Here is a 12021-nt window from a genome sequence, read left to right on the forward strand (position 1 = left end):
ATTGCCTTTTTTTTCAGGCGCAGTCTACTCTTTTTTAGGCTCATACTCTAGCCCAAAAAAGAGCAAGTTACTGCGTCTTAGCCTATTTTCACCATCCTCGCACCGTTACGTAATTGTTGAGAGCTGCTCTGAGACATTACGCAAAGTCGTTTGTTCTTTTACTTCATTGTCAGAAACAGCTGTTCTGCCCGATGCCAAGATCAACTCGAGTGCCGCAACTCTAGCAGTTAAAGCAGCGATGTCGTCGTCACTAGTAGCTTGTTTACTCTTTACGCTTTCTAGTTCTGCTAACAGCTCCTCTTCTCCCACCCGAAGCTTCTCTATGGTATCAAGAGCTGCAGCAAACTCTTCCGCCTCAGCTTTGGACATCGGACCCGAGGTAGACTCAACTGTCCCCAGAAAGCAATAGGAGCATGTCGAACATCGCAGAGTGGAGACAATTCAAAAGTGAAATAGATCGTTTTGACAGAACCTGCAAAAGCAGTAGTTGATTGCGCTGCATCCTCGATGCGGTGCCGTGCCCGAAGTGAAAGCTTGCCGGCTGGTACTTGAGGCTTCTTTAGCTGGTGTCCGTCGTTGTCCCGAAGCGCTGATGCCAGATGTGCGCAAAGCTCAATTCGCTGTTCTGCCATGAAAGCTCTGAAGCAGGCCAAAGCGGTGGCGCATCATCGGGGCGCAGTCTGCACGTGCCCGAAAGCGCTGTGCAAACGGCCCAAGTGACGGTCACCTGCAAAAGCAGTAGTTGATTGCGCTGCATGCTGGATGCGGTGCGGTCAAGGGGATGAAAATCCGCCGTTATTCTGTACCGTGACTGCAGCGAGCCTAACGTTCGGGGGCTGTACTGCGTACGAGCATAAATGAACGTTGTTGTTGCATTTTATATTTATTACCAGGTTACTTATTAATTACGGAGTTTTTAATATGCAAGTGAACTTAAAAGTTGCGGTTCGATACTGTCAAATTACGAGCGCCACCCGGAGTGGAAAACAGGAACCACGTCTTCCTGCTCACGGCCGGACTGGAGCAGCGCCCGCCGCTCCTCCAGCCCGGCCGTGTCCTGCTGCGCACCGCTGAAAAGGGGCGTTTCTTGTCACGCCCACCGGTATGCTAGGATCCACGATGTTCCGGGGGCCGTTTTTACCACCGTGAAGTTTGTTTCATCGAAACAGACACATGAATGGATTCGCGCCGTCATCACAGATCGTGCTGTACTGAGTGGTGTCAAAATACTTCACGCCAGGACGGCATGAAATTCTTTTGGATCCCGGCGGACAAAAAATACGATGTGCATGCTGCTTGTTTTGTTTTTCTACGCTTGCACGGCATAGCAGGATGCGGCTGCAGCAGTAGCTTCATAATTTAAGTTAGCATACACGTGCACTATTTATTTATTACATTCTGATTGTCTGCTTTTCCTCTTGAATTACGCATGGAATACGTGGCAGGGCATCTGGCAATTAATCCAATGAATACATTAGCTACACTCGTTTTTTATACTGGCGTTATTGGTTTATAGCGTTTCGATTGCGTGTTTTGCACTTTAGCGCAAGTGAATGCACGATATGCAGAAAATGTATATGAGGCAATATATACAATAACTAATGCAACAGTGTGAGCGCACCGGCACACTTTTTGTTATCTTTTTAGTGCCTGCGTTTAGTTTGTTTTCGTAGCATGCGTTGTTGTTTTTACTATTATTATTATTGTGGTTATTATAATTATTATCAGTAATATTGTTGTTACTATTATAAGCCTATTTATGTCCACAGCTAGAGGAAGGCATCTCCCATACACTTTTGGCTCAAAGGGTGGGTCCATAGGTTCATCACATGTTGTTAGCACTGTTAACTAAGTAGTGACTACATTAATTCTTTTATTGCGTTTCAATTGTGTGGTCTGCATTTTGTCTTCACGTGAATCCACGGCACATAGCAGAATCAATTTTGAGCAATAAATATAAAAACAAAGCAATTACTGTATAGTTATTACAATAATAACTATAATTAAACCACTTATAATTTATTTACGCTTCAGTTCCGTGCTTTGAGTTTCAGCTTTCAGTTCAGGAGCGATATATTCACAAGAATGCAGTTACAGCTATAAGCCGATAAATAATTAGACAGTGCAGGCTTAACCTGTCCCAGCAATTTATTACAAGTTTTTAATTAAGGTGTTTTTAACCGGTTTACTGCACGGCCCGAAAAATATCTGTGGAATACATAGCACGCGAAAGTATAGGCGGTATTCGTCGAAAAGTTTAGCGGTCGATTTCCTCAATTGGCAACACTGAAAACGGCCACAGACATGGCCAATGCACCACGGACACGGCGCGGCTTGGGTCACTACGCCCGTACGCCGAAGAAAACACCAGCGTGGGTCATCTGCTCTCTTCCAATCCGATTCTAAACGGTGGCGTCAACAGAAATGCTATTAATCGCACTCACATTGAACTCGAGGCAATACTTTGCGTTCGGGGAGGTAGAGTTTCTAACGTATAACACAGTCATGCGTTTCACAGTCGTGCTTAGCATGGACAAGTACCCCCGTCTCGTGGAGCACGACGTAACGAGTTACGGCGCACCACGGCCGAGCTGGAGCGGCGGCGCGCAATGTGTTGATACGGCCTTCGCAGCGGCGGCGAGAACAATGCAGCCCAGTCTCGACGCAAAGTTCTGCTACCAACGCGCGCAAGCCGCTTCTCTAGCCCGGCCGTGGGCGCACTCACACGGTTGTATGGAGGAGAACAGGGGTGCCTGATCTGCGGGCCGTGCGCTCAACGTCGCCTAGCAACAGGCGCTTGGGCACAGATATGGCGGCGCACACTTGGTTGCCTGCATGCATTCCACGCCATTGAATACCGGTTATATATGCATTACAATAGTTTAGAAATCCTGGTGTGGAATGGCTGCTTTTATCTGCAGGAATGTATTTTTGATTTGAAGGTGGGTCGTTGCCACCGACCGAACATTATGATCGCACAAATAGAAAAATATATCCACGTCTCTCAGTAATGACGGCAAATTTAAATTTAAAATTTGCCTTTACGATGTGTGTTGTGACAGGTCGTCTTGGCAGCCAATATCAATTTAAGAAAGAAAGATTCCTAATATATAAGATAAAGTTTATTTCGAATACAGATGCCAGTTTTCACCCAAAACTATGGTATGTGCGCTTGAAAGTAGCAATAAAGCTAGTATTCATTCTAACCCAAATATACACATGTGCTTGTTGATGTCCCAGATCTCGCGTTTGACTCCACTGTTCGAGAAGGCAGGACCTGGCTCATTTACCACCTCTTCAGACCTACAGCAGCTACCGGCTGTGTCCTGCCCATTTCACCAGCACAGACTACGCGGACCTTGGACAGACAAGGCAGTGGGCAGATATGCACTGGCTGGATACCTAGTTAGTAGCATTCGGCTATGTGTGATGCACTTTTGTATGCGACTAAAAACGCAAAAATTACGTTTTTTGAATGTATGAATGGTACATTTAGCCAACAAACATAAAAAACTGCGCTCTTTATTTTAGTCTGGATTGTGTATACTAATAACCCAAAACAACGTCGTACTTAGAATAAGAGGTGCAAACAGAAGTGGAAGCGCAAAACTTTATCATCAGAAACAAGCAATTGCCCTTTCCATAAAGCGGCAGGTTGCGCAACAGGAAAAAGATAGTGCACTGGCCATCTGAATGTTTTTTGAATTGACGCTAAATCCACCCCCCCCCCCCCCGCTCGGCTTTTCAGTCCTCATCAAGATGTCGTCTCCCAATTCATGTCTGCAACGCACGCCCATGTTTTAAATGCAGAGCATTTCAGTAACTCACGATGTCACCCGCGTTGACGTCCGTAGTCCGCATCGCTCCCCCTACACTATATAAAAAAATCATACATATTGGCGCCAGGTTTCGATCCCACGACTCTGCGGGCGGAGCGCAAGGTACACGGTGCTCTACCCACTGCGCCACAAAGCCGACACAGAATGGAAGGTTATGAACGCGCCTTATATTCTTGGCTCATTCAACCGTCGGCCACAGATGCGCCCTCTCCCCCGCGTCTTCCTCGCCTTCTCTCCGCTCGCAACACCCTCTCTCGCCGCATTCGGTTCAGGCGCACAACAGGTGGGGACGTGCGCAATACCCTCTCTCGCCGCGTTGGGTTCGTGCTGAGCAACAGACAACAGTCGGTTCGCGCGAAAAAACAGGTGGGGGCGCTCGCATCGCGCTCTCTCGCCGCGGTCGGTTCGCGCTTAAACCACATATGTCGTTCGCGCGCGCTCCGGTCGCTAACATCTGTGGCGTGATCGTGACGTGAACATCACGCGTTCGTGTGATGGCGCGATTTCGGTGCTATAACACTCTCTCGCGAGGGGCATTGAATTGGATTCGATTGGATTGGCTTGGCTTGGCTTGGCTTGGATTGGTTTGGATTTGGATTGGATTGGATTAAAGTGGATTGAGTTGGGTTGTGTTGCGTCATAGCCGCGCCACGTTGCGTCATAGCCGCGGCAGGGGGTTCACGGCACGTTTCACCATCGACTTCATCGACAATGTCTACGCTGGAAGACGACAATTACAACAACAACGAATACGTAATCCATACGACTTGCAGGCGCGCCCCCCGCGGAAATGCTCTGCATTTGATCGTGCCCCTCGCGAGGGGGATGTTTACTTTTAAAGACGATAGCCTTTCTTGGGGTACTTAAACCCAGAAATTTTGGTCTGTATGTATGTATGTCTGTCTGTCTGTATGTATGTCTGTCTGTATGTCTGTCTGTCCGTCTGTCTGTCTGTGACTCCATTCATCCACCCGGCCAAAGTAAAATGCAAACTTGGCAATAGTCTTATATACTCACCGCCAAATGTAAGCGTCTAAGCCCGGTTTATATGTTTATACTTGTCAGCTTTGTTGAACAAGAACAAGACATTACGCAAGTATAAGACAGGAAATTAGTACAGAAGAGTTTGTGCTTGCTTTTTATTCCGCGCGTGCCGGCACCTCATTGCGCAGTTTGGAACGCACGCCAGTTTTTATTGCTGCGCCACTTGTTTCCCTTACAATCGTCAAAACCAACCGAAATAAATGAACGCAGAGGCTACAGGTTAAATACATTTATTTCGCCTCAATCGTACCTGCAGGTTTCTTTGCTATAAACAACGGGGAGATGTGTGACAAACACTAGCGCTTCACGATTTTCGAGCGCTTATGACAATACAAACCGCTTGTTTTTCGAAGCCTCTGTTTTGGTCCATTACACCGCTACTAGCAGAAACAGAGGCTGCTACAAACACCACCATACCAAACACCACCCATACACAAATTTCTCGCTCAAAATTTCGACCTGTCAGGAAGCTAGTAAAACTACTCCAGGAAAGTGATATTTGGCATAAGGCAAGAAGGCAGCGTGGAGATGAAAACTCTAAAATACATTTCCGGAATACGGAATATTTAGTACCGCCCCCAAACTGCAGGGGTTTGTCCGGCGCTGCGAGCGAATATCGCATCCTAGGCAAGGTATAGGAAGTTTCACTCACCTGGTGCGGTGCCCGAAGTGAAAGCTTGCTGGCTGGAACTTGATGCTTCTTTCGCTGGTGTCCGTCGTTGTCCCGAAGCGCTGCTGCCAGATGTGCGCAAAGGTCTATTTGCTTTTCTGCGCTGAAAGCTCTGAAGAAGGCCAAAGCGGTGGCGCATAATCGGGGCGCAGTCTGGACGTGCCCAAAAGCGCTGTGCAAACGGCCCAAGTGACGGTCACCTGCAAAAGCAGTAGTTGATTGCGCTGCATGGTCGATGCGGTGCGGATTGTTAAGACAAGGGTAGTTCTTTTTCTACTGAATATCTAAAAATAAGTGCAGTCATCGGCTACTAACGGCATTTTGAGACTAAGCGCATAAGCTTCGTCAGTAAGCAATTACAAGAAAACAAAGGAGTCGGTATGCTACTCCCAGGTAACACTAAGTGAAGGCAGTGAATAGGTAACCAAAAGTAACTGCCGAACGGATAGGTAGTTACGGCCCGGATACCGCAAACGATAGCAGCATCATGAGATATACGAAATATTTTGAAAGTATTTTTTTGCGTCATAAGCAGTCCGCTGCCCTAAAAACATTCAGTACTACGAAATAAATTTCTTCATCTTTATGTTGCTGTAAAAATGAATGATAGTTTCTATATGTTTTGGTTTTGGAGAGTTCCTTTCAAGAGTTATGTCCGTGCTGATCTGCTACGTTAGTATCACATCATTTATGATGATTTGTGCAAATCTTTCGTAAGTCTGAAAATTCGAAGATACTGTTTCACTATTCAGTCCTTGAAGGAACGCCTGATGTAAATACGTGGATTTTGTTAACTCGACCCCAGAATTTTGTTTAAATTATCAGAGGTCTCGTAATTGTGACGGTGCGCATCATACCAACTTGTGTTGTCGCAAAATATCACGTAAATCTATTACCACAACATTCACACACAATACTCAAGTGCCATTCAGAATTGGAAAAAAAAATTACAAATGATATGTCTGCTTTGTCTTTGCATGCTAGCTCAAAACAAAGTTTTCGGTGCCAGCAAGGGCAGCAAGTCTACTGCAAGAGTTTTTTGCACTGGTCGTGAACCTGCACATTTCAGCAATGTACTCAAAGGATGCAAATGTGCTACCGCCAGCGGCAAATTCAGCATACATTTTCTTGCAAGGACAAGCCAAAAGTACGAATTAACCGAATTTACACAATGAAGCAGTTGGAATTAAGCGGCTCGAAAAAACATTAAAGACAAAGCGGGCAACCAACTTTTTCAAATTTGTTTGAATAACCTGAAAGATTATGTGAGTTTGATTGATCGCAAGTGTACTGCATTTTAAAAGAAATGAAAAAGAAATGGGTGTGGGCAGGCCACGCAATGCGTAGGCAAGATAACCGTTGGTCGAAGTTTGCTGGGTTGAATTCATAGCAGTAAGCAAAGGAGTGGGATAATTGGAGATCCATTGGAGAGGCCTTTGCCCTAAGGTGGGCGTATATAAGCTGATGCTGCTGCTGATGCTGAAGATAAAGGACACTAGCACATAGCTCCAGCGGATCCATGCCGGGGACGGCGCAGCAGTGTGTGGCACGGGCTCACCTGGAGTTGTCATGGCCACTTGTGCATAGTGAACCCATGTAAATACATCGCTCCTCCATTGTCCAATATTCGTGTGATATTTATTTTGTCGCCATCGAATTGTTTGGTGGAGAGTGCGGTCTTCATCCCCGTACAGATTCTCCAGCTTCACCCTGTCTCGGCTCCTGAAGGGATTGCCTCGAAGCTTCCGGATCTTTACGGCCGCCCCAGCTTCGGTAGGCCATGAACACGCCATTTCCCCGGCCCGCATCCCCAGCCAGCGAACAGCCCAGGTCGACGCGGCGTGATTACCCGTGAACTGCGAAGACGATGACGCCGTTCCCCATCCGCGCTTTCCGCAGTGCCTCCATAGGCCTCGGACGTTCCATCATTGCGTCAGCGGGCGCAGCTTTTCCTGGGCCACTGTTCATAGGAGCTCGCTATCCTCTGTGACGGCAAGGACTTCACTGTGTGAAGTGCTATAAACAGGCAGTTGTTAATACGGCATCTCTGAAAACAACGACCAGATAAGTAGGGAGCCCTTACGGGAAACCTCGAGCACAAGGTGTTCCAGTGCGAGTGCCAGAGCGGTGTGTGAGGATGTTTGACACACGCGTACTTAAACACATCGACGTTAGCTCCGCCAATTGGCGACGGTATTACAAACAAGTGACAAAAAAGATATATGAATAAAGAATGATTATATATATATATTTTCAACAAGGTAAAAGCACGATTGTTGCCAACGTTTCAGTATATATATATATATATATATATATATATATATATATATATATATATATATATATATATATATATATATATATATATATATATATATATATATATATATATATATATATATATATGTATATATATATATATAAGTTAGGTAGATACAGAGACACACGAGAACAACATTAAAAATAAAAATAAAAAAATAAGAGTTTACTGACGTTTCAGGAAGAGCACTTTCTTTCTTCGGAGTACAGAATAAGTCGGTTTCAGGGTTAAGTATATATACAGAAATTGTAGCAAGGGCAATGGCAGGGAAAGAGAAGGGAGAGTTTGTACAATCGGATCATGGTTGGTGGGTAGCAAAAGAATGAAAGAAGTGGAAGAGTGTGCAAAATATTAAAAAGGTTAACACGAGCCCACAGTGACGCGGTACGAACATGAGAAAGAAAGAGCCAAACGAGAAAAGAAACCACGAAAAAAATTTAAAAATTAACAAGGTAATTACCCCTTTCCCCCGTGGCAACGGGGGTGAAAGAGGGGTGAGAACAAGATATGCCCATGCACGTATTCAACATCGGCAAAAGTATCTCAATCACGAGGAACGAAGAAGGTTCAAAGATGATATGCCCATGCTCGCAAAAGGCGAACATCTGCCCATACAAAGTCAGGTGATAGAATCAGGATCAGGTGATAGAAACAGAAACTTGGCTTTTGTTGGTGGGAGGCAAGGGTCACGCCCCAAAGCAGTAAGACAGGCGGTTTCCACAGGAAATGAATATAGAACGTATACAAAGTGCAAAAAAAGCAGGAAAAAAGAAAAGAAAAGGAGAAAAAAAGGGGTCAAACAAGTCGTAAAAAGAAGGATAACAGAAGGCAGGTGCATGAGCATGACGTGGCACTGGGCAGTGCGCATCTAGTCGGCACATGGTACCAGTTCAGGGAACGCCGAGGCGGTGAGCAACGAATATTAGAACGCAGCAATACAAAAAAGAAAGGGGAAAGGAAAGCATTCACACATGCTCGCGTTCACAAATTGATTACAAGGTAGTAGTATCAAAGCTAACAATGGTACCGCAGCCTTCTACACAAAACATAATGTTCAGACTTTCAAATTTTGAGACTTTCAGACTGGTCCAATTTGGTTTAATTAAGTCAATGTGCGAAAGATCGCGGTGCTAGCACGAAAATATAACCATCTACGGGGGGTCGCCAACTGATGGGTGAATATTATCAGAAAAAGAAATGAACAGGCATAACACCAGCCTGAGAAATGCAGCCGAAATTTAAATCGGGGGAAAAATACGTCAATTTCCCATCACTTTCATTGATGCCAAACGACGCTGACTTAAACTTATAGATGAGGTAGGACTCACGAACCTCGCGATCGTTATGCGTTTTAAAACTACATTCAAGAATTGTGGCGTTCAGTTGTTTAAAAGAATGACCAGGAGTGTTAACATGCTTTGATTGAGCCAAAGAAGGGCAGGTTTTTGCATGAGAGTGGTGATTGTTAAACCTCAGACGACAGAGTGTTTCAGTCTGGCTGATGTATTGTTTGAAGTCACTGTACTACAACAGGTATATAGATGATATATTCATAATATGGCACCACGGGGAAATGAAAATTCTTGCGTTTACTGAGGCTTTTAACCTTGAGCATCCTACTGTCTCCCTCTCTCATTCCTACTATATGCACAGCATATATTTCCTGGATGTTACAGTCCCAGTTTCTCAGAGCAGGCTTCAGAATAATCTCTATAGGAAACCTACGGACACGCGCCAGTATTTGCACTTCCACAGCCACCATATCAGCCCCTGAAAGACGGTTCCCAGACAGTTTATCGAACGCCGTTTTATCGAATGCCGTTTTATCGAACCCCCTATGTCCGTTTTATCGAAAGTGTGGTTTGCGGTTTTCGTTGTAATTGTTTTTGTTGAAATTTGCGGAGTATATTTTTTAACTGGCTATCGCACTAACCTAATCTGCAGATAGCTTAATTCTACATTGTCTCTGCCACGCATTACATTAAAAAAACCTGCCTATACTGTTGACGCATCTTTCACGTGTTTTCGATTACGTTTGTTTTATTATCATTTTTTATTTTTGCGTCTTCATTGATTTCACTCAAGCATGTATGTCCCCCTTGTTTATATTACAGAATGTGCTACTATAGAAGCAGCCCTAACCCCGTGCGCAGTATTCCTTAGATCGGTGTATAGTGTTGCCAAGTATATCCTTTGCGCCATGGTTCATCGTTATGTGATCCATTGTCTTGTCCTCCCCCAATTTTTCCAGTCACATGGGTTTGCTGCTGACCCCCGCTTGGACCATGTGGTCACATTGTTTGCATCTGGAGAAATATTGTGCCCAGAACTTGGGAAAGACTAGGGCTATATGAATAGAACAGGGAGGGGGGTTTCGACAGTGAAAGTGAGGACCCAACAGAGGTGGTGGAGTTTAGCAGAGCGCATCACAAGTGAACCCGTCACAGCCAACTCGCCATAGGTGAACTCGTCACGTATGACATGTCGTGGTACGTCATCTCGCCCTAGGGAAGCTCGTAACCTAGGACAACTGGACGATTGCCCATCCAATCACAATTTACGTTTTTCGTTAATCATGATCAAACAAACAAAAAATAGAGGATTTCGTACAATTCTCTACTTATGCGTCAACACTCTCATGCCGCTCCTACAATTCACCAACCTTACGTTTTTTTGGTTGCCTTGGAGGAACACGCCAGACCAGACAGCGTTTTTTTTTTGTGTGTGCTTTGTTCAGCTAATCGCACGGTATTTTGTTTGCACGTTCTCAATTTTTTTTTTATTTTACATTTTTCTTTTCAGGTAATCGCGTGACGGCGCTGTGTTAAGTATACATTCACGTTTTGTCTATTTTCGGTGTTTACTATTTTGATCTGACTTTTTTTATGCCTTATATAAAAAGGTTTAAGAGTATGGGCTAAAAACCCCAGACATGCTGGGGTGCAACGAGGCGGGGAGAGATGAAAATGAACAAAATGGTAACTTTTTCATCGATAGTAATGAGCAAAGCATCGAAAACAGTAGGACAAGGTTGGTAACCCCTTAGCAACTTCAACTCAGTGCCATTAGGAATTAGGAATGAAGAAATCGGGAGAGACTTTTGCAAGCGTTACAGTTTGGTTTTTGACATTGAACCCAGAAGCGCCAAGAAGTGCCTTACTTATGTAGAACATACGTGACGAAATAATTAGGTTCTGTGTGGACACGAAAGCGGTGTATATCGAGCGAAGCATATCGAGGAATTCCAGGCTATACGCTACATTGACGTGATATGCTTCGGAAAAGAGAGGGGACTAGAGAAGATTCGTCATGGCAGCACCACCTGCGCAATAAAATAAACAAAAAAATGTGGATACAAATTTCGCTCATCACAAAAACAAAAAAGCACGCAGGAAATAAAAGACAACCAGTACAAAGATTGAAAATGCTGTTAAATAGGCTCGCTGTAGACACAAGATTTGCAAATTACATAGCGAGGAGGAAACTAAACGAACGTACAGCAAATTTTGTTACACAAAAAGACCGGGAGAAACAATTTCGATAAAACGTCCGTAGATAAAACGGCGTTCGATAAAACGGCGTTCGACGAAACGACTTTGATAAAACAGCGTTCGATAAAACGGCGTTCGATAAACTGTCCGTACCCTGTCTACAGGAAACCTACGGACCTACGGAACTGTCTACAGGAAACCTACGGACACGCGCCAGTATTTACACGTCCACAGCAGCCATGTCAGGCACTGCAAGACTGCAATACCTTATAGCCAATCTCGCCGTTTTGGGCGAATCTGCTAGAGCCAGGCGGACTTCGATTCTAACTGCAGAGAACTTAAAACCGCGCTCTTGAATCAAAAATACCCAGAGCAGGTGATCGATGACGCGATTACACCACCTAACCAGCTGAACCGCCTCGACATTAACCGAAAAAAGCTCCAAAACCCATTCAACAAACAAACCTCGTTTTGACCTATTCGGCCTCTTCTCCGGAAGTTGCATCCATACTAAGGAAACATCACAATATCTTTGCTCAAAGTGAACGCCTAAAGAGAATATTCCCCGAGCCGCCACGTGTTGTTTATAGACGCAGCAAAAATTTGGGAGACGTTCTCACAAAATCCAGCATCAGCCGACCACAGACTACTGGTTGC

The sequence above is a fragment of the Haemaphysalis longicornis genome, unplaced genomic scaffold (genome assembly GCF_048455015.1).
Source record: "Haemaphysalis longicornis isolate Haplotype H1 unplaced genomic scaffold, Haemaphysalis longicornis Haplotype H1 scaffold_3, whole genome shotgun sequence".
NCBI lineage: Eukaryota > Metazoa > Arthropoda > Arachnida > Ixodida > Ixodidae > Haemaphysalis > Haemaphysalis longicornis.